The 26080-nt window shown below is 48.7% G+C and overlaps 1 protein-coding gene across 1 annotated transcript in view; it reads left to right on the plus strand.

The window, feature by feature from the left end:
- LOC146784224 (myoferlin-like) overlaps positions 1 to 26080 on the plus strand; it is a 3625175-nt gene that overhangs the window by 2326538 nt on the left and 1272557 nt on the right. The gene's annotated exons all lie outside the window — the stretch shown is intronic.

Raw genomic sequence — 26080 nt, forward strand, 5'->3', positions numbered from 1 at the left:
GTACACAAACGGACCATCTCCCGGTGGGTCTTTTTGTGTATAAAAATCTGTTATTCCTTGGCAAAAAAGGAACCGCCTGTTGGGCTGCGCGCCCATTCTACTCGGGCCACAGCGGCTACTACTGCTTTGGGACGGGGAGTCCCTTTGCAGGACATCTGTCAGGCGGCAACGTGGGCTTCGCTGCACACGTTTGCCAGGCATTATTGCCTAGACAGCTAAGTCCGGAGGGATGGCTTCTTTGGCCGTTCTGTCCTCCAGGACTTTCTGGTGTGATCTTGGTTCGCAGACCCACCACCGGGGTTGGTATTGCTTGGGTATCTAGTCTAAGGTGAGGAATCTAACTAACGTGTTTCTTTCAGATGAACAAGTTACTTACCTTCGGTAACGATGTATCTGTAAGAAACATTAGTTAGTTAGATTCCTCACCGACCCACCCATCCTCCCCGTTCTGCGAACTGACATCTAGGGTTAAGGCTATCCCTTTCAGGGCCCTAGAATTTTTTGGCACCAGTGTCGGTCCCTTGCATGGCTCTGCGTTCCTGGCGCAGAAGGCTATGTACAAGAACTGAGATCAGCGCGCGAGGGCTGCGTCTAAGTACTCCGACGACGTCATTCCGGCGCACGACGACAGACGCGGAGCCGCAGACGACGCCTGGCAACGCGCAAGGGGTATTGCTGACGAAAAATCTTCCGGATCCAGTCTGACGCCTGGGGATATTCTAAGGTGAGGAATCTAACTAACTAATGTTTCTTACAGATACATCGTTACCGAAGGTAAGTAACTTATTCTCCACGTCTCGTCTGGGAGGCTGCCTAGGCTGCCACACAGCAGACATGTTGCTGGACCCCTGGGTAGGAGAGCCCCTGCTCTCCTGGGCCTGCAACAATGCACATCCTGGGCGAGGTGCTGGATCTCCTCCCCCAGGAGGGATAGGGGGAAGCTTCAAAGGCATACCGCCTCTGCGAGCTTCCCCAGGCCACTTGCAGCCCCCACTCTGGCGGGAAGCCTGGCCGTAAACCCCAAATAAGGACAGGGGATGTGCCAGCCTGCCAACCCCACCCCTCAGGTGGGGGAGGCGAGGTGAAGCACATCTCCGGGCACTCGCCATCTTGAAGATGGGAGGCCCTAGCCAATCAGGACTAGGCTACTGCCCCCCTCCCACAGGAGAGTGGCAGAATAGGGGATGTACCCACCCCAGGACAGGGACCCATTGGTCCCTGCCCTTTACATACCTGTAACGCCCCTAAATCTAGTATTTAGGGGAACCCTGAACCTTCCTTCCCCAGATTCCAGATTCCAAAATACAAAGAAGAGCAAGAAGAAAGAAGGCCTGCCGTGCAGCTGCTAAGAAGAGGAAGACACCAACTGCTTTGGCCCCAGCCCTACCGGCCTGTCGACCCTCGAACCTGCTCCTGCTACAACCTGGCACCTCTTGTGGCCAGCAACCTCACAAACCCCGGAGGACCTGGCTACCTTTTGGCTCTAAGCACCTGGGACTCCCATGAGCAGAGGCTCTGCTCAAAATCATCTTTTAATCCATGGCATCAGCCCGGAACCGCACACTCTGCACCCGCCAAGCCTGGCCTGTGCCGGAGTGAACAAAGACCACGAGGACGACCCCCCGGCGACTGTGACCCCGAGTCTGGCACCCAAGGACTTCCCTCGACGCTCCTGACGACACCTGCAGCCTCAGAACCAGGTACCCCCCAACCGCGATCAACAGAGGGTATGATTTACCGACACCAAAAGGCACCCCTGCACCCGGCTCCCTGCGGCCCCCTGTACCCAACTCCTGGGTACCTACCTATCCTCCAACTACCCAACTTACCTCTCGAAGTGGTGGTGGCACCTGAAGAATCTTCGTCCCCGAGCTTGCAGCCTTTTTTCATCCTGGAGCTTTCCCATTGAAATCCATTGAGCACCCGAAGGCTCAAAAGCACCCTGCATCCAGCCGCCCGAGTGGCCCTGGCAGTGTAACCTCTACACCTACCTACTTCCCCATTTGCCCTGAGCAAGTGACCAGGAGCCCAGCTCCCACAGCCGCGTGGCCTGCTAGTCAGCAGCCATCAACCAAGGCCCCCCTGCCTCCCAGAGGATAACATTGGGTCTAACTCACTCTGCACCCGGCTACCCTGCGCCGCTGAGGGTGTAACAGCTGTACCTACCTGACCCTGGGAGACCCCTGAGTCTGTGCCCAGGACCTTAACTCTGCCAGTCGAGTACTTACCCAAAAGCCGATAACAAAATGTTCTCCATAGGGTAACATTGACTGGTTCCTTCAGAAATTTCTTCTAAGGGTTCGATTCCGATCCGGGTCGGAAAGCACTCCGACCGAGTCGGATCCGGAGTGTTTTCCGACCGAGCCGGACCCCTACAGTCCAACCGAGCGAGTACGATGCGCACGTATGCTGTCGGACTCGGGTCGTTCGGAATCCCATAGAAGTCAATGGAAGCCGGTCGTACGACGGGTACATGGGCTCCCATTTTCTGAATGGGTACGTCTCGAACAAGTGCACCCCCTACAGTGGGTATGTGTCTGTGCCACCCGCACCATACATGCCTGTGTTGGGGAGGCCCATAGGTCTCCCCCTGTGTCCGAGTCGTAGGGCTGCGGGTGTCAGGGGGTCCGACGCGGACCCCCAAAGTCCGACTCCGGGAGCTTTTGCGAGCTGGACACTCCGGCTCACACAGGCTGTCCGACACGTGCATCATACTGGCTCGGTTGTAAATCGCATCCATTGCACGCCACGGTTAGCTTCCGACCGGGACGTACGGAGCGGTTCGGACCCGGAAACGACTCGGTCGGTGAATTTCATGTAGCTCGCATCGTACTTGCTCGCTCGTACAGCTCTACGAGTCGGCCGGAAAACACCTGTACGGCTCGTAGTTTTTCCAGCCGAACCCGATTCGGTGCCCTTCCGACCGAGATCGGAATTGGCCCCTAAGTGTGAAGTTTCTAAAACTTAAAATATTCACCAAAAATCAGCCGAGTAACGAAAACGAAAATACTCACCTGCTATTAGGAGAGATCCCAGTGCTGGATCTTGGTGCCCAGCACTGACCCTGAAAAAAATTCACAACCGTACTTACCAGTAACCCACTTTTCTTCCATAGGAAATCATTGGCTGTTTTTCTGTGAAATTTCTTCTAAGTGTCGATTTTTGCAAACTTCAAATATTCTTTAAAAATCGTGCTAACTGTGAAAACGTAATTACTTACCTGTTTTAGGTAGAGGTCCCAGTACTGAGTCTAGGCACCCAGTACTGTATTACAAAAGTAACGAGAACATACTATAACTGCAACTTGAATTTTCTTCCATAGGGAATCATTGACTGTTTTCTTTGAAATTTCTTGTGTCAACTTTTTAAATAGCAAAATATTGCCGAAAAATCATAACAGTAACTATGTCGACTTTTATCACTTGTTTCTAAGAACTTTCCCAGGACTGAATCTAGGATCCAGTCCTGGAGTTACAAAAGTAATCCTGAAAGTAATCTACTGCAAATAACTTGAAACTTCCTTTGAACTCAATGCATTATTGTGTTTGAAATTGTGTTGCCTATTGCAACAACTTGTAACTATCTACAAAAGCCAATTGCATATGGCAAAAGTATTTACCTAAAGCATCTCATCTTGAGAAAGTATATTTGAATACCTATTGTTGGTTCTAAAATAAAACAAACATATATTTTTTATATAAACCATTGGCCTAGAGTTCAGTTATTGAGTGTGTGAAACCATTTGCTGACTGAGTGTATACAACAAAATGCCTTACACTGTCCTCTGATACTGCCTTACTGCTCGACCAAGCTACCACTTTAGAGAGTAAGGTTATATCTAACCTCTGCCAAACCTCTGGGGACTGTGGACTCTGTACCTATTTGGGAACAGTATATACAGAGCCACTTTCTCACACACAGTCACTGCAGTAGCCCATCCATGTCCTTTTGTAAAAAGAACCAAAGTTGAAACACAGCCAGTCAGGGTCTAGCACCCTCTAGAACACTCCACAGAGTACAGAATGTCTGATACTTCTAAAAAAGGATTTTTCAAGCCTTGTGGGTCATGTGGGAAGAAGAGGCTGCATTTTGAAGAACCCTGCCAGGATGGTATTTACTGCCTTTACCCTGCTAATAAAGTTAAAGACTGTAGGATTTGCAGGACCTTTTCCTCAAAAACCTTAAAGGACATGGAAGGCAGATTGCTTATTTGGCTGGAGAGGCTAAAATCAAAACCCTCTGTGGTATCTGATCATGAAGGCAGTGGTAGTTCTCAGGTGTCAGTCCAGCTGACTAAGAAAAGGGACAGGTCTGAAGAATCTCCTGAAAGACTTCAAAAAACTTCAAAAAAGTCCCATCATGACGCTTTGCACTCTACCTCTAAAAAAGGGAAGCTGCCATTCTCTTCTGAGGAGAAATCTGGTGAAAATAGTACCTCAAAAACACCCCAAAAAGCTGCCTTCAAACAGCCTAAGACTCAGAGTCTGTCAGTACCACCTCGTCGTCGGAAAAAGCTTTGTTGATGACAAAACTGCCTCCGACCTTGACGAAGACTGTGCCATCGTCGACGAAAATCTCTTCGCTGTCGGCTACTTCACCGTCGACGGTGCCACCGACGACGACAGTCACTCCTCCGTCAACGTCTCTCCCGTCAGCCACATTCTAGTCGTCGACGGTGCCTCCCTCTTCAACGCCTTCACAGTCAACAGCGGCCACTGCATCGACGATGTCAACATCGTCGACGATAGTCCTACTGTTGATGGCCTCGATGACTACTACGTCAACTTTGACAACGGTCATGTCAACATCGACGGTATCTGTGTCACCGTCGACGTTCATCTCATCCACGCCGCAATGGAGAAGACCTTTTTCTTTGCAAATAACACCAATATTATCATCCAGGTTCTCGTCCACGATCCCATCGATGAGAGAGTTTTACAGGACCCTTCTTATATATCTTCTTTACCTCCTAGACAATTTTTTGAGGAATCTGAGGATGATGGTTTCTTCAGTCCAGCTCGCATCCCCTCTCAACTTCACATAAAATTCCAAGATGAGGAAGATGAGGATGATTATTATGGCACACATTATCAACCTATGGAAAGGCCTCAAGTATTAATACCTCCTCAAGAGCCAATGGTTCAAATACCTGTGGCATTAGTGCAGGACTTGACAGCTATGCTGCAGGACTACCATACCCGTTTTCCTACTGCAGCAGGTTCTGTTCAAAGACAACCATCTCCTTCCCGCCTTGGAGACGCCCACGGATCTACTGCCCGGCATCTCCCTCGGACTGGTGCCAGCGGCCCTGCACATCGTTTTACCACACCCACGTTCCACGGAGTGCTGGACTCTGACTCACTGCCTTCTTCGAGACTCCGGCTTAACGCCTCCGTCCCGTATTTACCTCACGGTCACCTGCGGCCTCCGGGCTCAACCCTCCAATTCAAGACTCAGTCGGCCCTCGCACACCCACGTATCTTGGGGTGTTGGCCCTTCCAGTTCTGCACCTTGGGACGGTGCTCCTCTCCGCTCCCGCGACTACCATTCAGGCCCCTCGTGGCCTCTTGGGTCTGCCCGTACCTGGCAAGAGACCGACAGTCCACGCGGTTCTCCGGCGATGCCTTGCTGTTTCTTCCACCCATTTGTGGGTTCCAAAATTCGTCTTGCTCACATATTTCATCCTGAAGATGATCTCGAATTAATGAGATCGAAATGCCGTCGAACTTCTACGACAAAAACTCCTTCATTGTATAAATTATTTTCGGAGTTTTTCCCACAGTTGTCAATGCAATGTAATGTAATTTTTAAATGTCAATAGCACCCCTCACTTCACGCACCTTCACTATATTCTTGTGTGAGCACTAGAACTATCACTTGAATAGCAACAACTGATTTTCCATTTATGTTGTTAATAAATGTTAAGTCATTTCAACCGTGCGTCCCTGCATAGATTGCTTTATAAATCCCCCATGGGCTAACTTTGCTTTAAACCTGACTAGCGCTTATTTGAATAGTAACCTAGGCTAACCCAGGACCCTTGTGGCCTCATTGTGTACCATTGTTTTTGTGTAAACAAATTCAAACAGCCTAAGACTCAGAGTCTGTCAGGACCACCTCGTCGTTGGAAAAAGCTTAGTTGACGACAAAACGGCCTCCGACCTCGTCGGCTCCTACTTCGCTGATTAAACCATTGACGAAGACTGTGCCATCATCGACGAAAATCTCTTCGTCGTCTGCTACTTCACCGTCGACGGTGCCACAGACGACCACAGTCTCTCCTCCGTCAACATCTCCCCACTCGGCAACACTCTCATCGTCGATGGTGCAGGCGCGGATCGTCCATTGGGGCGTTGGGGCGTAGCCCCCCCGCCCGCGCCCGCAGCTCTGTCGGTGTCTCTGAACTTAGTTTACTTAAGTTCAGAGACGCCGAGGGTGGGGAGAACTAACTGACAATGCATGTCAGTCAGCATGACGTCGGACCGTGGGCGGTCCGGCGTCATGTTGACTGACATGCATTGTCAAAAGCCAGGGAAAGGCAGTGTGAGAAGTTGGCCTGATATATGATGTCACTAATTCTAGTGTACACCCTGTATCAGTCCAAACAACCCTTATGGTGATTGGTTGTAAAGTCAACCTTATAGACCAGCTATCCTAGTGGTAGCATGGACAAGAGCAGTCTTAGGCTAAACTCTGAATGGCATGTGAAGCCAGCTGTGATACCATATATAATCCCTTGAATACCAAATGAAAGGACACCACAACATATATATATATATATAAAATAAAGTGTATTTATTCTAGTCAAACCCTCAGCACTCTTTATGAGATTCGAGGTAAGTACAACACAGTCTTATTTAAGCATACATTAAGTCACACAGGTAAGTAATACAGTTAGGCCCTAGGGGCCACGCAAACCATATACTAAAGAAGTGGTATAAGGACCACTGTCACAGGAATAGGATAGGCCTAGGCCTAGGGAATCGCTGGGGCTACACTACACTAGCAACAGTTAGGAAGTGGGAGGCCCACGGGATTCAGGTGCATATTGGAAACACTCACGCGTAATGCGTAAAAGTCGATAGAATTACTAGCAGTTAGAAATTAACAGTTTAGGGACACTTCTGAAGCAGCTAGAGAGTCGAGACTCTGAAACTAGACCCTAGGATAGTCACTACCCTTGTGAGCACCGAAGTACCCAAGTTACCTAGCCCCCAGGCTGCGGGTGCATAGGTGTGAACTTGCGTCGGGTTTCGTCGTGGACTTCTATGGATGCCTGAAGGAAAGTTGCTGACAGGCAGTCAGTGAAGAGTGTCCGGTGGATCCCAAGGCTGGGATCAAGAAGAGAGGATACCTGCAAGCAGAAGGGACAGAGTCAAGGTCACTAACCAGTGACCACGTGGAACCAGGAAAGAACCAGGCGATGTCGTGAAGATTGCAGGTGAAAGGTGAAGCTTGTCGCTGCAGCCACGGGTACCAGGAGACGTCGAGGACGACCAGGACCAGGAGGCGAGCTGTCCCACGAAGGCTCTTGCTGTCGGCGGCGTCGAAGTCGAACTAGGACTCACCAAGCCTTGGCAAGCGGAACCCACGAAGAACGGAGGACTTGCTTCTGGTGCAGACCAGGAAGGTCTGGGGTGCTTCTCTTTTGCAAGGAAGCGGGAGCCAGTCTGGAGGAGCCAAACCAGCAGTGAAGATTTCAAGGTGTGTCGTCACAAAGGCCGCTAGCCAACGGGCAAGCAACCGGACAGACGCTGCAAGCAGGAAAATGCAGAAGGGCCCACGCAGGACTCGTGGAGTGTGGGGGGCTGATCTTCGGTGCAGATGGTGCTTGGGGTTGGGGCTTCTCAATCCCCGGTGCACAACTTCGAGGGTGCCTCAGAAGCTGCGCTGGAAGATACTCGCCACTTTTCCCAAGTAGCCAGTCCCACGTCTCTCGTCGCCTCCACGGATCTCAGCTCGGCTGTGGATGTGGATCAGGGTCGGAGAAGTCTGGAAGTCAAGGCTCTGGTCGGGCTCTGCAGTCGGTCCCTCGTAGAACTTCAGCAAAGCAAAGGGTAGTCTCTTGATGGTGCCTGTTTGCACAGGGTAGCCACTCCTTGGCCACAAGGGAGATTCTTCAGTCTTCTTCTTTCGTCGAATGTCGAAGGTCCAGAGTTTCTGTTCAAGTTGCAGGTTCAGGATAATCTAATCTCCTGGGGCCCAGCTACCACTCTTATACTAATCTGGGGGGCTGGCTTGCCTGCTAGGTCACGCCTTATGGGTGGGACCTGGGAGGGGGGTGGTTACACCCCCTTCCCTTTGTCCAGTTTCACGCCAGGACTGGGGCTGGTGTGCCCCAGCACCGGTTTGAACTGGACTATGCATGGGACACCTTGTGTGCCCCAGGCATGTCTCATTCCTTTCAGCCCTCCCTGCCCCAATACACTAAAGTCTGTCTGGGGAGGTGCTAGCACCTCCCCAAGCAGGAAACCTATTGTCCAAGCCTCCCTTGCCGGGATCACTCCCAGCAGCAGGAGGTCAGACTCGTGTCTGTGGCAGCAGCATCCATTTTGTGATGCTGAGGCTTTGGTTAGAGTTAAACAACAAAGTAGGATTTTAACATGTCTCTCCCTCTAGAAGGGGGGAATAATATCCTCATCACCAGAAATGGTATGGGGGTATTATTCCAAAGTGTTAGACACCTTACACGACATGTTTTGATAAAGCCAAACCATAGTTACCATAACCGTTTAAGATTATAAGGCACTTTAAGAGTATATGGTAGGCTATATCATAGAACAGCTATAAGGACATGGTTCCGAAAGCTGCAGACAGGCTCAGCTCATGCTAGAGCACCATCTCACATGTTACCAAGCACTCTGCCTCCAGGATTGTTAAGGCCTGCCATAGGAGTGGCTGATAGGTACACATGTGTCTATATGAAGGGTAGATATAGGTATACTATATCTAAGCAAGGGGTGATTACACGACCTTGCCCCAGCTGAGTGATCAGCCAGTTGTGTCTGATTGGAAGGCCAGACCAGGGGTGGCATAATACATGCTGCAGCCCCTGGGAGGCCTAGGGTACACCTATGCCCTGGGTACCTAGGGTACACTGTACAGGGTCCAATAAGGTGATCCTTACAAATTGTGTATGTACCTAGGGTACATGGAGTCCATTTTAAAGAGAGAGCAGACAGCCTGAGACCCTGAATGGCAGGATCTCAGGCCAACTAAGTCGAAAAACCAGCTAGACACTAGGCAAAAAGTTGGGGGTAACCATTGTCAGATATCCACCTTCCTACACAATCCCCCCCCCCCCAAACAAAAGGAGATAAGGCTGGCCTTGACAAGGTAAGCCTCTATTGCCTAAGTGGCCATATAAGGAAGAACCAGCACTGGCATGGTTACCCCCTGTCTCATGGTCCACTAAGCAATCCCTCACCCTAAATGTATCATAGGGTCTCCACCATAGGGAATCTCTACCTTTGGTGTGTCTTTGCAAAGTAAAAGGCTGGTGTTGAGATGGAGTACTGGAGTGAGTGTCCTCAAAGTGAGGCCTCAGCTTCCTCCAATCATCCTCCACCATGGATGCCTTTCTTTCTTTCACTGAGTTGCACTGTGCTCTCAGGGTCAGCCTCTGGCTACCTAAAGCTGGAGGCTGGGTCCCTTTTGTGGGCTTACTGGCGGGACAGGTCAGGTTTGGGGCCCTAAGGTCCCATGTTTGCCTGTGCCCAACAGAATCCCTCTGGGGAAGGTCCCTAACTACCTGTAAAGGAGATCCCTCAGGAATGTTTTTAACCATCACCTGGCTAGGGCTACTAGCCAGGCAATCCTCATTCTTTTGATGGGGGGGGTTCTTGTGGACAGGGGCCCTCTTGGGGTCCACTGGCCTCCCTGACCTCTGCAGCCCTGGGCTGACTGAGGCAGGGTAGAGAGAGGCAGGCTACCTGCACCAGACTGGGTCCCACCTTGGAAGGGGCCACTGACATCAGAGGCTCTGCCAGGCCAGGCCTGGCTACCTCTGGGGCAGTTCCTTCACAAGGGGTGAGGTCAGATCCCTGAGGAGGCTGACCTTTTCCTAATGTCTGGGGAGAGGGAGACTTTTCTTCCTCCCCACTACTCTCTGTTTGTGTGGAGTAATCCATAGTTTCAGGCTTCACTACACCTAGGTCAGTCTGAGTATGGACTGAGACCATTACAGTCCTGCCAACCTTTTCAGGGAGGCACTCAGTTTGGGTTTGAGCTGTGACTGTCACAGCTCTGCCAATCTCTACAGGGAAGTCTGTCTTTGCCTGGGCTGTGGCCACCACTGCCCTTCCAACCTTTTCAGGGAGGAAATCTACTTGGACAGGGGTTGTGGCTGGCACAACCCCACTACCCTTTTGTGAAAGGCCTACCATTTTAGAATGGGTGTCTTGTTCAACTCCAGCCCAAGCTGAGAGTTCTAAGTCATTCCCCAGCAAGCAGTCCACAGGCAAGGTTGGAGACACTGCCACCCTTTTAGGGCCAGTGATACCTCCCCAGCTGAGACATACCTCTGCCATGGGATGACTGTTCTAGTTGCCATCAATGTTAGTTACCTGGTATGAGAAACCAGGCAAAAGCTGCTCAGAGATAACTAGCCTATGGGCCACCATCGTGATGCTAGCTCCAGTGTCTCTGTAGGCCTCAGCTTTTCTACCATTGATGTAGGGCTCCTGTCTGTACCTACCCAAAGTGTTGGGACAGGCAGTGAAGTTGGCAAACCCCATGCCACCATCACAGACAAGAGTAGCTGCTGTAGGGGAATTGGCTAAGCCAGGGTCCCCCTATGTTCCCCAAGAAAACCCAACCAAATTTTTGGGGGCACTCCCACCACCTGGGGGATTACTGCTGACAGTAATAGGTGGTGTGACAGGAGTAGTTGGAGGAACAGTTTTGTTTTTAGCCTTTGGGCAACTGCTGTCAGTTTTCCAATGCCCAGGAGTTTTACACTCATGGCAGTAAGGCTTTTTAACTGTGGTAGAGGAGGGAGCTTGGGACCCACCACCCTGTGTGGAGTTTTGGGGCCCTGAGGAAGATTTCTCTTTTGTTTTATCCCCACCCTTCCCTTGAGGCTTGGTGGTATCTTTCTTTTGGTCACCACCCTGATTTTTAGGCCTAATCCTAGTCCTTACCCATTTATCTGCCCTCTTTCCCAATTCTTGGGGAGAGGTCAAATCTGAGTCTACCAGGTGTTGATGGAGGAGCTGGTTCTGACAATTACTAAGGATCTGCTCCCTCATAATCAAGTTGTACAATCCCGTATAGTCCTACACCTTGCTGCCAGTTAACCAACCTTCCAAAGCCTTACTGGCACAATCCACAAAATCAGACCAGTCCTGTGTCTGTGTCTTCTGGGTGTCTCTGAACAACAACCTATATTGCTCAGTGGTTAAGCCAAACCCATCTATCAGAGCACTCTTCAGGACTTTGTAATTGTTAGCATCCTCATCACTGACTGTGAGGAGCTTGTCTCTACCTTTGTCAGAAAAGGAGAGCCACAAGATAGCTGCCCACTGACTCTGGGGTACCTGCTGTACTTTGCAGGCCCTCTCCAAAGCAGTCATCCACTTGTGGATGTCATCCCCATTCTGATATGGGGGACTATCTTGCTTAGGTTTCTATGGTCATAAGACCTAACCTATCCCTATCTCTAGGAATGTTGCTGCCACCAGTGGGTTCTGACCCACACAATTTTTGCTCTCTGGCCAGAGCAAGCTTCTCTTTGGCAAGGGCAAGTTCTTCCCTCTCAATCCTCAGTTTGGCTTCCCTCATGCTCTCTCCTTTGGGGGGAAGTCATCCCCCTGTGGGATGAAGCATTGGAGCTTCTTGAGTGATAGGAGTGGAGAGAGTCCCCTGAGGGAGATCTACCCCTTCTATCTCTCTTTTTAAGATTACTTGGGGGCCTGTAAGGGAAGCTCCCATGCAAGCTCCCATGCAAGCTTAAGTTAGCCTGACTAAGTCTTCTGACTGGGGTCTTGCTACCTCCCTCTTCCTCTGAGGTCTCTTCTAACTCATCTGTATCAGTTAAGTCAGGGGTCTCTTCTGTGGAGGGGAGGCCCTTATCTACAGCTATGGCACCATACTTGGCAGCTCTTTCAGCATCATAGGCCTCCAGAAGCTCCACTAGCTGTCTAAGGGTAGGGTTGGAACCCTGTTTTAATCTCCTGGAGGTACACAGTTGTCTCATCTCCTGGAAAGTGAATGCATCATATCTAGAGGGAATCTGTCCAGGATTCTCCTCTCCTGAGGGAGTATCAGTGTGATCTCCATTCAGGGACATGATTCTAGTGAGGGTGTGGTGTGTGCACCTACCTACACTAGTTGTATCTACTAAACCTCTCTAGTAGTTGTAGTCAGGGTGTGTTACTCCCTTCAACCTACAACCACTAAGTCCAGTAGGACTTAAGTATTATAATCTATGTTATATGTACCTAAACAATATCTGTGTGATCTTTCAATTTAGTATCTCAAGATTACAATGGTATTACAACAGCAAGCTCAGATCCCAACCGCTGCTCACCAATGTGAGAAGTTGGCCTGATATATGATGTCACTAATTCTAGTGTACACCCTGTATCAGTCCAAACAACCCTTATGGTGATTGGTTGTAAAGTCAACCTTATAGACCAGCTATCCTAGTGGTAGCATGGACAAGAGCAGTCTTAGGCTAAACTCTGAATGGCATGTGAAGCCAGCTGTGATACCATATATAATCCCTTGAATACCAAATGAAAGGACACCACAACAGATATATGTGAGAAGTTGGCCTGATGTATGATGTCACTAGTTCTAGTGTACACCTTATATCAGTCCAAATACCCTTATGGTGATTGGTTGTAAAGTCAACCTTATAGACCAGCTATCCTAGTGGTAGCATGGACAAGAGCAGTCTTAGGCTAAACTCTGAATGGCATGTGAAGCCAGCTGTGATACCATATATAATCCCTTGAATACCAAATGAAAGGACACCACAACAGATATATATATAAAATAAAGTGTATTTATTCTAGTCAAACCCTCAGCACTCTTTATGAGATTAGAGGTAAGTACAACACAGTCTTATTTAAGCATACATTAAGTCACACAGGTAAGTAATACAGTTAGGCCCTAGGGGCCACGCAAACCATATACTAAGTAAGTGGTATAAGGACCACTGTCACGGAAATAGAATAGGCCTAGGCCTAGGGAATCGCTGGGGCTACACTATACTACCAAAGGTTAGGAAGTGGGAGGCCCACGGGATTCGTGTGCAGAGTGAAAACACTCACGCGTAATGCGTAAAAGTCAATAGCAACAGTACAGTTTAGAAATCGATAGATTTGGGACACTTCCAGAGTAGCTAGGAAGTCGAGACTGGAAAACTAGACACTAGGATAGTCACTATCCTGATGAGCACCGGAGTACCCAAGTTACCTAGCCCACAGGCTGCGGGTGTATAGGGGTGAAGTTGCGTCGGTTTTCGTCGTCGACTCCTATGGATGCCTGAAGAAAGATGCTGACAGGCAGTCAGTGAAGAGTGTCCGGTGGATCCCAAGGCTGGGATCAAGAAGAGAGGAGACCTGCAAGCAGAAGGGACAGAGTCAAGGTCACTAGCCAGTGACCACGTGGAACCAGGAAGGAACCAGGCGATGTCGTGAAGATTGCAGGTGAAGGTGAAGCTTGTCGCTGCAGCCAGGAGGACCAGGAAGCGTCGAGGATGACCAGGACCAGGAGGCAAGCTGTCCCACGAAGGCTCTTGCTGTCGGCGGCGTCGAAGTTGGACTAGGACTCACCAAGCCTTGGCAAGCGGAACCCATGCAGAACGGAGGACTTGCTTCTGGTGCAGACCAGGAAGGTCTGGGATGCTTCTCTTTTTCAAAGGAGCAGGAGCCAGTCTGGAGGAGCCAAACCAGCGATGAAGATTTCAGGGTGCGTCGTCACAAAGGCCACTAGCCAGCGGGCAAGCAACCGGACAGACGCGGCAAGCAGGAAAATGCTGAAGGGCCCCACGCAGAACTCGTGGAGTGTGGGGGGCTGATCTTCGGTGCAGATGGTGCTTGGGGGTGGGGCTTCTCAATCCCCGGTGCACAACTTCGAGGGTGCCTCAGAAGCTGCGCTTGAAGATACTAGCCACTTTTCCCAGGTAGCCGGTCCCACGTCGCTCGTCGCCTCCACGGATCTCAGCTCTGCTGTGGATGTGGATCAGGGTCGGAGAAGTCTGGAAGTCAAGGCTCTGGTCGGGCTCTGCAGTCGGTTCCTCGTAGAACTTGGGCAAAGCAAAGGGTAGTCTCTTGATGGTGCCTGTTTGCACAGGATAGCCACTCCTTGGCCACAAGGGAGATTCTTCAGTCTTCTTCTTTCGTCGAATGTCGAAGGTCCAGAGTTTCGGTTCAAGTTTGCAGGTTCAGGATAATCTAAAGTCTTGAGGCCCAACTCCCACTCTTATACTAATCTGGGGGGCTGGGATACCTGCTAGGTCACGCCTTATGGGTGGGACCTGGGAGGGGGTGGTTACACCCACTTCCCTTTGTCCAGTTTCGCGCCAGAGCTGGGGCTGGAGTGCCCCAGCGCCGGTTTGAACTGGACTATGCAAGGAACACCTTGTGTGCCCCAGGCATGTCTCATTCCTTTCAGCCCACCCTGCCCCAATACACTAAAGGCTGTCTGGGGAGGTGCTAGCACCTCCTCAAGCAGGAAACCTATTGTCCAGGCCTCCCTGGCTGGGATCACTCCCAGCTGCAGGAGGTCAGACTTGTGTCGTGGCAGCAGCATCCATTTTGTGATGCTGAGGCTTTGGTCAGAGGCTAACAGTGAAGTATGATTTTAACATGTCTTTCCCTCTAGAAGGGGGGAATAATATCCTCATGTCCAGAAATGGTATGGGGGTATTATTCCACAGTGTTAGACACCTTACACGACATGTTTCGATAAAGCCAAACCATAGTTACCATAACCGTCTAAGATTATAAGGCACTTTAAGAGTATATGGTAGGCTATATCATAGAACAGCTATAAGGACATGGTTCCGAAAGCTGCAGACAGGCTCAGCTCATGCTAGAGCCCCATCTCACATGTTACCAAGCACTCTGCCTCCAGGATTGTTAAGGCCTGCCATAGGAGTGACTGATAGGTACACATGTGTCTATATGTAAGTTAGGTATAGGAATACTACACCTAAGCAAGGGGTGATTACACGACCTTGCCCCAGCTGAGTGATCAGCCAGTTGTGTCTAAAGGGAAGGCCAGGCCAGGGGTGGCATAATACATGCTGCAGCCCCTGGTAGGCCTAGGGTACACCTATGCCCTGGGTAGCTAGGGTACACTGTACAGGGGCCAATAAGGTGATCCTATCCAAATGGGTTATGCACCTAAAGTACATAGTATTAATTTAGAGAGAGAACAGCAGGGCTGTGGGTCTGATTAGCAGTCCCACAGCCACATCTAAGTCGAAAACCAGTAAAGCAAAAGCAAAAAGTGGGGGTGAACATAGAAAGCTGACCCTACTCTCCTACAATATATATATAAAATAAAATGTATTTATTCTAGTCAAACCCTCAGCACTCTTTATGAGATTCGAGGTAAGTACAACACAGTCTTATTTAAGCATACATTAATTCACACAGGTAAGTAATACAGTTAGGCCCTAGGGGCCACGCAAACCATATACTAAAGAAGTGGTATAAGGACCACTGTCACGGAAATAGGATAGGCCTAGGCCTAGGGAATCGCTGGAGCTACACTACACTAGCAACAGTTAGGAAGTGGGAGGCCCACGGGATTCAGGTGCAGAGTGGAAACACTCACGCGTAATGCGTAAAAGTCGATAGAATTAGTAGCAGTTAGAAATTAACAGTTTAAGGACACTTCTGAAGCAGCTAGAGAGTCGAGACTCGGAAATTAGACCCTAGGATAGTCACTACCCTCATGAGCACCGAAGTACCCAAGTTACCTAGCCCCCAGGCTGCGGGTGCATAGGTGTGAACTTGCGTCGGGTTTCGTCGTGGGCTTCTATGGATGCCTGAAGGAAAGTTGCTGACAGGCAGTCAGTGAAGAGTGTCCGGTGGATCCCAAGACTGGGATCAAGAAGAGAGAATACCTGCAAGCAGAAGGGACAGAGTCAAGGTCACTAGCCAGTGACCACGTGGAACCAGGAAGCAACCAGGCGATGTCGTGAAGATTGCAGGTGAAAGGTGAAGCTTGTCGCTGCAGCCACGGGTACCAGGAGACGTTGAGGACGACCAGGACCAGGAAGCGAGCTGTCCCACAAAGGCTCTTGCTGTCGGCGACGTCGAAGTCGAACGAGGACTCACCAAGCCTTGGCAAGCGGAACCCACGAAGAACGGAGGACTTGCTTCTGGTGCAGACCAGGAAGGTCTGGGGTGCTTCTCTTTTGCAAGGAAGCGGGAGCCAGTCTGGAGGAGCCAAACCAGCAGTGAAGATTTCAAGATGTGTTGTCACAAAGGCCGCTAGCCAACGGGCAAGCAACTGGACAGACGCGGCAAGCAGGAAATTGCAGAAGGGCCCCACGCATGACTCGTGGAGTGTGGGGGGCTGATCTTCGGTGCAGATTCTGCTTGGGGTTGGGGCTTCTCAATCCCCGGTGCACAACTTCGAGGGTGCCTCAGAAGCTGCGCTGGAAGATACTCGCCACTTTTCCCAGGTAGCCGGTCCCACGTCTCTCGTCGCCTCCATGGATCTCAGCTCGGCTGTGGATGTGGATCAGGGTCAGAGAAGTCTGGAAGTCAAGGCTCTGGTCGGGCTCTGCAGTCGGTCCCTCGTAGAACTTCAGCAAAGCAAAGGGTAGTCTCTTGATGGTGCCTGTTTGCACAGGGTAGCCACTCCTTGGCCACAAGGGAGATTCTTCAGTCTTCTTCTTTCGTCGAATGTCGAAGGTCCAGAGTTTCTGTTCAAGTTGCAGGTTCAGGATAATCTAATCTCCTGGGGCCCAGCTACCACTCTTATACTAATCTGGGGGGCTGGGTTGCCTGCTAGGTCACGCCTTATGGGTGGGACCTGGGAGGGGGGTGGTTACACCACCTTCCCTTTGTCCAGTTTCGCGCCAGGACTGGGGCTGGTGTGCCCCAGCACCGGTTTGAACTGGACTATGCATGGGACACCTTGTGTGCCCCAGGCATGTCTCATTCCTTTCAGCCCTCCCTGCCCCAATACACTAAAGTCTGTCTGGGGAGGTGCTAGCACCTCCCCAAGCAGGAAACCTATTGTCCAAGCCTCCCTTGCCGGGATCACTCCCAGCAGCAGGAGGTCAGACTCGTGTCTGTGGCAGCAGCATCCATTTTGTGATGCTGAGGCTTTGGTTAGAGTTAAACAGCAAAGTAGGATTTTAACATGTCTCTCCCTCTAGAAGGGGGGAATAATATCCTCATCACCAGAAATGGTATGGGGGTATTATTCCAAAGTGTTAGACACCTTACACGACATGTTTTGATAAAGCCAAACCATAGTTACCAATACCGTTTAAGATTATAAGGCACTTTAAGAGTATATGGTAGGCTATATCATAGAACAGCTATAAGGACATGGTTCCGAAAGCTGCAGACAGGCTCAGCTCATGCTAGAGCACCATCTCACATGTTACCAAGCACTCTGCCTCCAGGATTGTTAAGGCCTGCCATAGGAGTGGCTGATAGGTACACATGTGTCTATATTAAGGGTAGATATAGGTATACTATATCTAAGCAAGGGGTGATTACACGACCTTGCCCCAGCTGAGTGATCAGCCAGTTGTGTCTGATTGGAAGGCCAGACCAGGGGTGGCATAATACATGCTGCAGCCCCTGGGAGGCCTAGGGTACACCTATGCCCTGGGTACCTAGGGTACACTGTACAGGGTCCAATAAGGTGATCCTTACAAATTGTGTATGTACCTAGGGTACATGGAGTCCATTTTAAAGAGAGAGCAGACAGCCTGAGACCCTGAATGGCAGGATCTCAGGCCAACTAAGTCAAAAAACCAGCTAGACACTAGGCAAAAAGTTGGGGGTAACCATAGTCAGATATCCACCTTCCTACAGGCAGCACAAGTGCGCATGAGTGGGCATGGAGATTAATTTTTACTCCGTGCCCAGTCATGCGTACTTATGTTTTTACTGCCTTGCGCATGCCCATTAGGAGCCCCTCGGTCTCCTAATGGGCAGGCGGCGGGCGTAGCGTAAGCTGTGCCCTCAGCCAATCCTGGCGCTGAGAGGGGTTGGCAGGCCCCTCCTCCAGTACCGTTAGTGAAGGCGCCCAGGGGATCAGAGGTCTGAGAGCGGGGTGGCGTGGACCCGGCTGTGAGGTAAGTTTTTTTTTTAATAAATACTTCATCCCCCCCCCCCCCGTGCGAGCCGCAACTGCTTCACTGTACCTTCTGTGCGGCTTGCATTATATAAATGTGACAAATAAATAAAAGTGTGGCGGGCGCGTGACTCACGTTGTTGGTCTTTTCGGATAATTTGAGAACAGTGCTCAAACTAAATGAACGTTTCTACCTCAGGATAAACCTCCTGTTAATTGTGATCAGTTTGGAGTCGCCTGGCAAGATACGTTTAAGAATAATAATGGATTAGATGGGTAATATAGTGCTTAATTTGGCAAGTGTCCCAGTTTCAATAAACTTTTTCAATTATTGAAAACGGGATTATATGATCTCCAAATGAACACAGGGATTTTATTTAAAGGGATAAAAGGCCTAATAGATTTTTCCTGACGTGAACATGTGACCCGCAGTTAGTCTCTACACGTCCCAAAAAGAGCCGCAAACCAGCTGAGCTTTAGCGCCATTGGAGGCAGAACCCAGTGATGCTACCATGGAGGGGGATGTCACATACGCTGAAGTGCAATTTCAACCCTCGGCTGGTGCCCAGGAGCAGGTCACATATGCAACTCTGCACCTCCCAGACTCCAGAGGAGCTCAGAAGGCAGCACAGGCTGAGCCCACAGCAGGTACGGATTGTGAGAATGTGTTCAGTAACCCCAGCAGCAGGGTAGCCTGGCCATCGAAAGCTCTCAGCAGGTAGTGGTGTCTAACTCCTGACTTCGGTCGGACTTACTTTAGAATTCACATGAACAAGGCAGACTCACAGAATAAAGCTTTGCTCATCAGGCCCCCATATTATTCTCTATTGAGTAGCGATGCTACACACCCCTTCCTGTCTCGTGCACGCTATGTACGTGCCCACAGTGGATCCCCCCTTTATTTCTCGCAGGTTTTCTTTAAAGTTCGCCTTGTTGTTAACACTGTGTCAGAGCCCGTTCGAACGTCTGCTCTTTTTATCATGTGGTCGCCCGCAGACTCTTTTATATCTTTCTACTAGGAAGTGTGAAGGTTTAGACACCCGCAGGAGTGTTAGCATCATGTCCGCCTCCGATCTGGACTGGCATGTTTCTGTTCGTTATATTATGGACGCTACCACAACAATATGGACGCTTGCAGTGGAAGCTGACACGTTTGGATTGTTTTTGTTAGAGGGACACATTATTCACATGGAAATCGAGATGACACATTTATCACCAGGCCTATTGTGTCTTGTTGTGACTTTAGTGTCTCCAAACTTATAAACCATAAAATGGGCGGTGAGAGACACACTGTAGAATCTCAGGAATGAATGAATGTAGCCATCAGTTGGAAAGGCTTCGCGAGGGAACTATCAGGCCTGCTCCGAGAGGGGGCAGAGAAGTGTCCTGTTGTTAATTTAACTAGTAGTTACATATTTATTTGACATGTATGGTGCTGCTATTATTTTATCTTTGGGTTCAATGTCGGATTAGCTTGCAGCAGGGCCAATAAACAGAGACCTTTGCTTTGTTATCATGTCTCTGCTCCTCATTTTACCAAAAATGTGCGGCTGGTGACTTCAATGTTTTTTATTGCTTCTAAGCACATTTGTTGCGTCTCTTGAGAGAGTGAGGCGAGGCCCTCTTTTGCTGCACAAGACCCGGCGGTATAAAGTGTGCGCGCGCGGTCATTCCTGCATGGATGCATTCGGGAGACTTTCGTTTTAGCTGGACGAGTGGATTGTTTGCGTGGCATTATTCGCTCTCTGCTTCTTCTCCAGGCCATTTAGATTCCCTTAGGCAGTGAGTTCACGCTGTAAAATAAGATGTACACACTACAGTAGAGCGCGCTAAGCATACATTTGTAATAACGAATTTATCATTCCAAAGTAATTTGTGTAATGTCCTGGCGCAGAGCAACACTTCAAATAATGTAAATAAAAACTATTGGATTAACGTCGGAGAGGTGCGTTTCTTCTGACTATCCCGAGTCTTTGCAAAAGAAATGTCACACTTTTATTTTAAGATGGCTTCCTGGGAAGAGAAGGTCGTCCCAGATAAACATCTTTGTTTTTTGCTGTGTTGTTGTTGCTTAGCTGGGTGGTCAGTTGTCCATTTCCAGCCCTTGCAGGTACTTTCCCCACGGCATCTCTTGCCGAGTCTCTCTAGCAGTGGTGCAGTACTGTGCCACAAAGTGGGTGACATCATGTTCGAGCTGCCTGTTTAAGTTGGTTTGGTCAAGGACACGTACTGTTTGTTCAGCTTGCAGTGCTTTGCCTGCTGTCTGGCTCTGGTGCCTTGTCATCAGACCTCAAAGTGGTTGACACATTCCTGCTTTCTCAAATTTGCTTGAAAATGCACCATTTGCCCACTATTTTTTCAAAGTTTTCACGGGGGAAACCCCCACCCCCCCGAGCCCTCCGTAGGTGGTCCAGGCTCGCTCGCTACTCTCGCTGGCCGCAATAAAGTACAACAATTGTTTTACGCCTCACCACTTTCAAATGTCACCAGCCGCCCCTGCGATGGTGCCTCCCTCTTCGACGCCTTTACCGTCGACAACGACCACTGCTTCGACGAAGACAACATCGTCGACGATAGTCCTACCCTTGACGACTGTCATGTCAACATCCACGGTATCTGTTTCACTGTCAATGTTCATCTCGTCTACGCCACAATGGAGAAGGCCTTCTTCTTTGCAAATAACACCAATATTATCATCCAGGTTCAACTTCGGACCAATGGGCCCTGGATATAGTAAAATGTGGTCATACCCTAGAATTTGTAAAGATCCCTTCACCCCATACACCTCTAAAGAAGCCTCCATCTACTCTCAGTCTCCTCAAAACAGAAGCCAGAATTATGGTCCAAAAAAGAGCTATAGAATGAGTGCCCCACTCCTAAGTAGGAAAAGGTTTTTATTCCCATTTTTTTTATGATATAGAAAAAGCGGGGAGAGTGGAGGCCAATTCTAGACCTTAGGAGATTAAACAAATATCTGCAGAAAAAGTCATTCTGTATAGTCACTCTTCAGGAAATTCGGCAGCTCCTCAATCATGCAGATTTCATGACGACACTAGATCTACATGATGCATATTTCCACTTCCCTATCCATCCCAAACATCGGAAGCTTCTCCGTTTCCCTGTGGCAGGAACTCATTTTCAGTTCAGAGTTCTCCCTTTTGGTCTGCGGTCAGCTTCAGAGTTCTTACAAACTGTCTAGCCCCAGTTGCTGCTCATCTCAGGCTACAGTACCTGCAGCTGTTCCCTTACCTAGACGACCAGGCCTCAAGAGCAAACTCAGTTTGCCTTCAAATGTTTCAATCCCTCGTACTACCTCTCAATTTTCAAAAGTCTGTTCTACAACCGTCTCAAAGGACGCAATTTATAGGGGCAGTTTTGGACACTATCCAAGACAAGGTATTCTTGTTCACAGAATGGCAATCACACCTAATGTCTTAAGCAACAAAGTTAAGAGGAAGAAGGCTCACTTTTGTGAGGCTGATAACATCTCTTCTCGGAATGTTGTCCTCTGCAATCCTAATGGTACCTTACTTTTGTATTAGAATGAGACCTATACAAGAAGAAATAGAAAATCAATGGTTTCAGATGACCGGATCGTTCGATGACCTGGTAAGGATAACTCCAGTCATGCGAACAGCTCTGCTCTGGTGGCAGCTCTCCAGCAATCTCTCAACAGGGCTAACTATCCTTTCTCGAACACCAGAGTTCGTCCTCACTATGGATGCTTCTCTCGAAGCATGGGGGGATCACCTTCAAGATCTCCATATAAGCGCTTTCAAAAATGCACATCAACTTCCTGGAGCTTTGGGCCATTTTTCTAGCCTTACAGGCTTTCCTCCCAAGGATTCAAAGATCCTTGGTCCTCATAAGGACAGACAATACCACATGCATGCATTACCTAAACAAGCATGGGGGAACGCGCTCTCATATCCTATCTCAGGAAGCATAAGAGATATGGAAACGGCTTCTCTCTCACCACATATCTATAGAAGTGGAACATCTGCTGGTAATAAAGAATCGTCTAGTGTATACCTTGAGCAGAACTTCCAATTCTTGCCACGAACAGGAACTGGATCAGAAAGTTCTTGAATACATCTTCCGGATGTGGGGAAAGCCCAACTTGGATCTCTTTGCTTCCAAAACAAATCGTAAATGCTAATTCTATGCCAACTGGGAACCAGAAAGAGGCTCTTGGGGAAAGGCTTTTCTGATGAGGTGGACAGAGATCTTCGCCTATGCATTTTCCCCCTTTCCGTTAATCCAGAGACTTCTGATGAAGTTGAAAATAGAGCCATGCTGAATAATTCTCATTGCCCCACATTGGCTCACAGAGCTTCTCCTACTCTCAGAATGCAGACCTTATTGCCTTCCAGTATCGCCAACACTGTTGACATTGAACAGGGGCCAGATTCTCCATCCACATCCAGCCCGCTGCAGCTACATGCCTTCCTTCTGAACTTGCTGAATTCAAGGAGTTAGATCTGCCTCACGACTGTAGAGACATACTTGCTAAAGCAAGGTCACCATCCACGATTAAGAGCTATACTCTCAAATGGAAACATTTCTGATCGTGGTGTCTTCATAATGATGTACATCCTCTTGAGTCTTCTCCGGACAAGATTTTGCCTTATTTGCTCTCCCTGGCCAAATCTGTCCTTATGTTCACGTCCATTAAGTTACATCTGGCCGCCATCTCTACTTACAGGCGTTCCTCTGGAGGTCCATCTCTTTGTTCAAGCCGACTGATTAAGCAGGTCATGAAAGGACTTTTCAGAGCATATCCTCCTGTAAGAGCTCTTCCTCCGTAATGGAGACTTAATCTAGTTTTGGAACAACTTATGAAACACTCCTTCGAACCAATGAACATAGCTGAGCTTAATCGTCTCTCCTGGAAGGTTGTTCCATTGACAGCTCTTACTTCTGCCAGGAGAGTCAGCGAAATTCCAGCATTTACTATTAAAGAGCCATACCTTCGCTTTACCAATGAATATGTTCTCCTTAGAATGAAACCTACTTTTATTCCTAAGATTCCATCATCTTTCCATCATAAGGAGCCGAGTATTCTGCGTTCATTGTTTCCTAGCCCTACTTCCCCGGCTGAAAAGGCTCTTCATACTCTGGATGTAAAGAGATGTCTCCAATTTTATTTGCCACATACTAAGGCCATCTGAATATCGGATCAATTGTGTCCTATGGTGCGCAAAAGCCAGGAATGGCAGTGACTAAAGCAACAATTGTAAGGTGGATTGCAGCGGCTATTCAATTTTGTCACTCTAAAGCAGGAAGTCCTCCTTCTGTCAAACCAAAAGCTCATTCCACGAGAGCAGTGTCATCATCATCAACGCTTTTTGCTGCAGTGCCTTTGAATAAAATTTGCCTGCTGCAACCTGGAAGAATGTGCATTCATTTACACGGCATAACTGCTTGGATTTGGATACAGAAGCAGAATCAGCTGCAGGACAAGCAGTTTTAACCAACCTTTTCCAATAAGTCATGCCTCTATTTTGGAGGTGATTATTTATTAAACACAAAATTAAATGTATTTGCTTTACATGTTATTGCTGGTTTATTTTCTCTTCATGCATAAATGCTTCTTTTCAAATTGTATTGCCTATGTTGTAAATATGTACAGGTATATCTTTTTATGAGTTATCTCTTTGCCATTCATATGATACCCACCATCCACTAAAATTTAATAGTTTAACTGCTAGCTATTCTGATTCAAGCATGTGAATCTCAGAAAGATCTCAATACTGGATAAGGAAAAAAGCTACACACCTGTAACTTCAGTTATCCAGCATTGGTATCTTTCATAGATTCACATGCGACCCACCCTCCTGCCCGGAGAGGCTTCCCTTCTTGCTGGTATATTACTTGTTGTCACTTGTGCTTGAAAATATGAGGGACTTGCCTCTCTGGAGTGTTCTAGGGGGTGGTATAGCCTGATTGGCTGTGTTTCAACTTTGGTTCTTTTTACAAAAGGACAAGGATGGGCTACTGCAGTGACTGTGCAGTCCGTTATAGCCTATTATGATATGTTTTACTACTGCTGTATATATATATATTTATTTTTACAGTGAGACCCCCACCTCGACAGCCGGGATGATTCAAGCATGTGAATTTATGAAAGATACCAATACTGAATAACTGAAGTTGCAGGTAAGTAACTCGTTTTCAAGTCTGACTCAAGTGCATCTCCTGATCCTGCAGGTGTGGTGTTGGTCAACCTCATGACCTTGTGCATCCCGCAGTTTCTGCACACCGGTAGTGCTTGAAACATCAATGGCTTAAAAATCAATGGAGTCTTGCTCCTCTGGTGCTGATTTGCCATTCAGTACGCTTGGACGAGCACAGGTGGATGGAACTTACCTATCTGGATGTTGGTCGCCCCCATAGGTTGGGACAAATACTAAGTTAATCATTAAATAGGTAGGAAAATATTAATTAATCCTCCCACTGAGACAAATTCACAAAGTTATTTAATATAAATGAATATCACCGACACAAATTGCAGCATCTGTATTAACGAATAGGGTAATAAAGGAACAAAAAGTATATAGGATACTTCTTACCCACTATAGTATTTGTATATAGTGAGGTATTGTTCTGCTTGGGTTTTCGGATCAGGTGGAACCCGCTCAACGGAGCCTTTCTAACCCAAACCAGAACGTTACCCCCTCCCTAGGGTCTTTTTACACCTAAATAACCACATATATATGTACCACCTAGGGACAGGGAATTCCTATTATATATATATATATATATATATATATATATATATATATATATCAAGACCTCACAGTCTCGCGATCTCAAACAGACCCAGGACTTCCTACCCAGACGGCAGCCTCAGCCTCGCGGTCTCAGACAGACCCAGGACTTCCTACCCAGACGGCAGCCTCAGCCTCGCGGTCTCAGACAGACCCAGGACTTCCTACCCAGACGGCAGCCTCAGCCTCACGGTCTCAGACAGACCCAGGACTTCCTACCCAGACGGCAGCCTCAGCCTCGCGGTCTCAGACAGACCCAGGACTTTCTACCCAGACGGCAGCCTCAGCCTCGCGGTCTCAGACAGACCCAGGACTTCCTACCCAGACGGCAGCCTCAGCCTCGCGGTCTCAGACAGACCCAGGACTTCCTACCCAGACGGCAGCCTCAGCCTCGCGGTCTCAGACAGACCCAGGACTTCCTACCCAGACGGCAGCCTCAGCCTCGCGGTCTCAGACAGACCCAGGACTTCCTACCCAGACGGCAGCCTTAGCACGAGCTCATCCTATTATTACCAGAATACACGACAGGGGAATCAGGGTTACCATGTATCAGATCACACAAAGACTATTAGTTGAGCACAACCTGTTCTTTGGTTCGAGGGGCTCTTTTCTCCCTCTTTCAGTTACCACTTACCTGATCAGGATTAACATCTGTTCATGTCAAGTTGAATCTGACTAGAAGAATAGGCTATCCTCCTATACAAGGATACACGACACATGCTGACTCACAACAAGCTAAATACTTTATTTAATTGCTACATGCACACTCACAGAATACATCATATATACAACCTGCAAGGAAAGTAAAAGGTTAAGTTATACACTTCAATAAAAAGGGGTCGACATCACCTTAGTCGTATGTAGCCTGTGCTCAATGGTCATCTAGGTTCCCTTCTCGTCTGTGCCTCGGCTTCGCCTGGAAGTCACACCTCCGCAGTCGCGGATCTACTCCCTTCTCCCTCTCCGAGTCACTGGAACCTCTTCCTCATCGGCTACTCTCTCCTCTTTAGGTTCAAGTTCATCATCTG

This window comes from Triturus cristatus, chromosome 11 (assembly GCF_964204655.1).
Source record: "Triturus cristatus chromosome 11, aTriCri1.1, whole genome shotgun sequence".
Taxonomy (NCBI): Eukaryota; Metazoa; Chordata; class Amphibia; order Caudata; family Salamandridae; genus Triturus; species Triturus cristatus.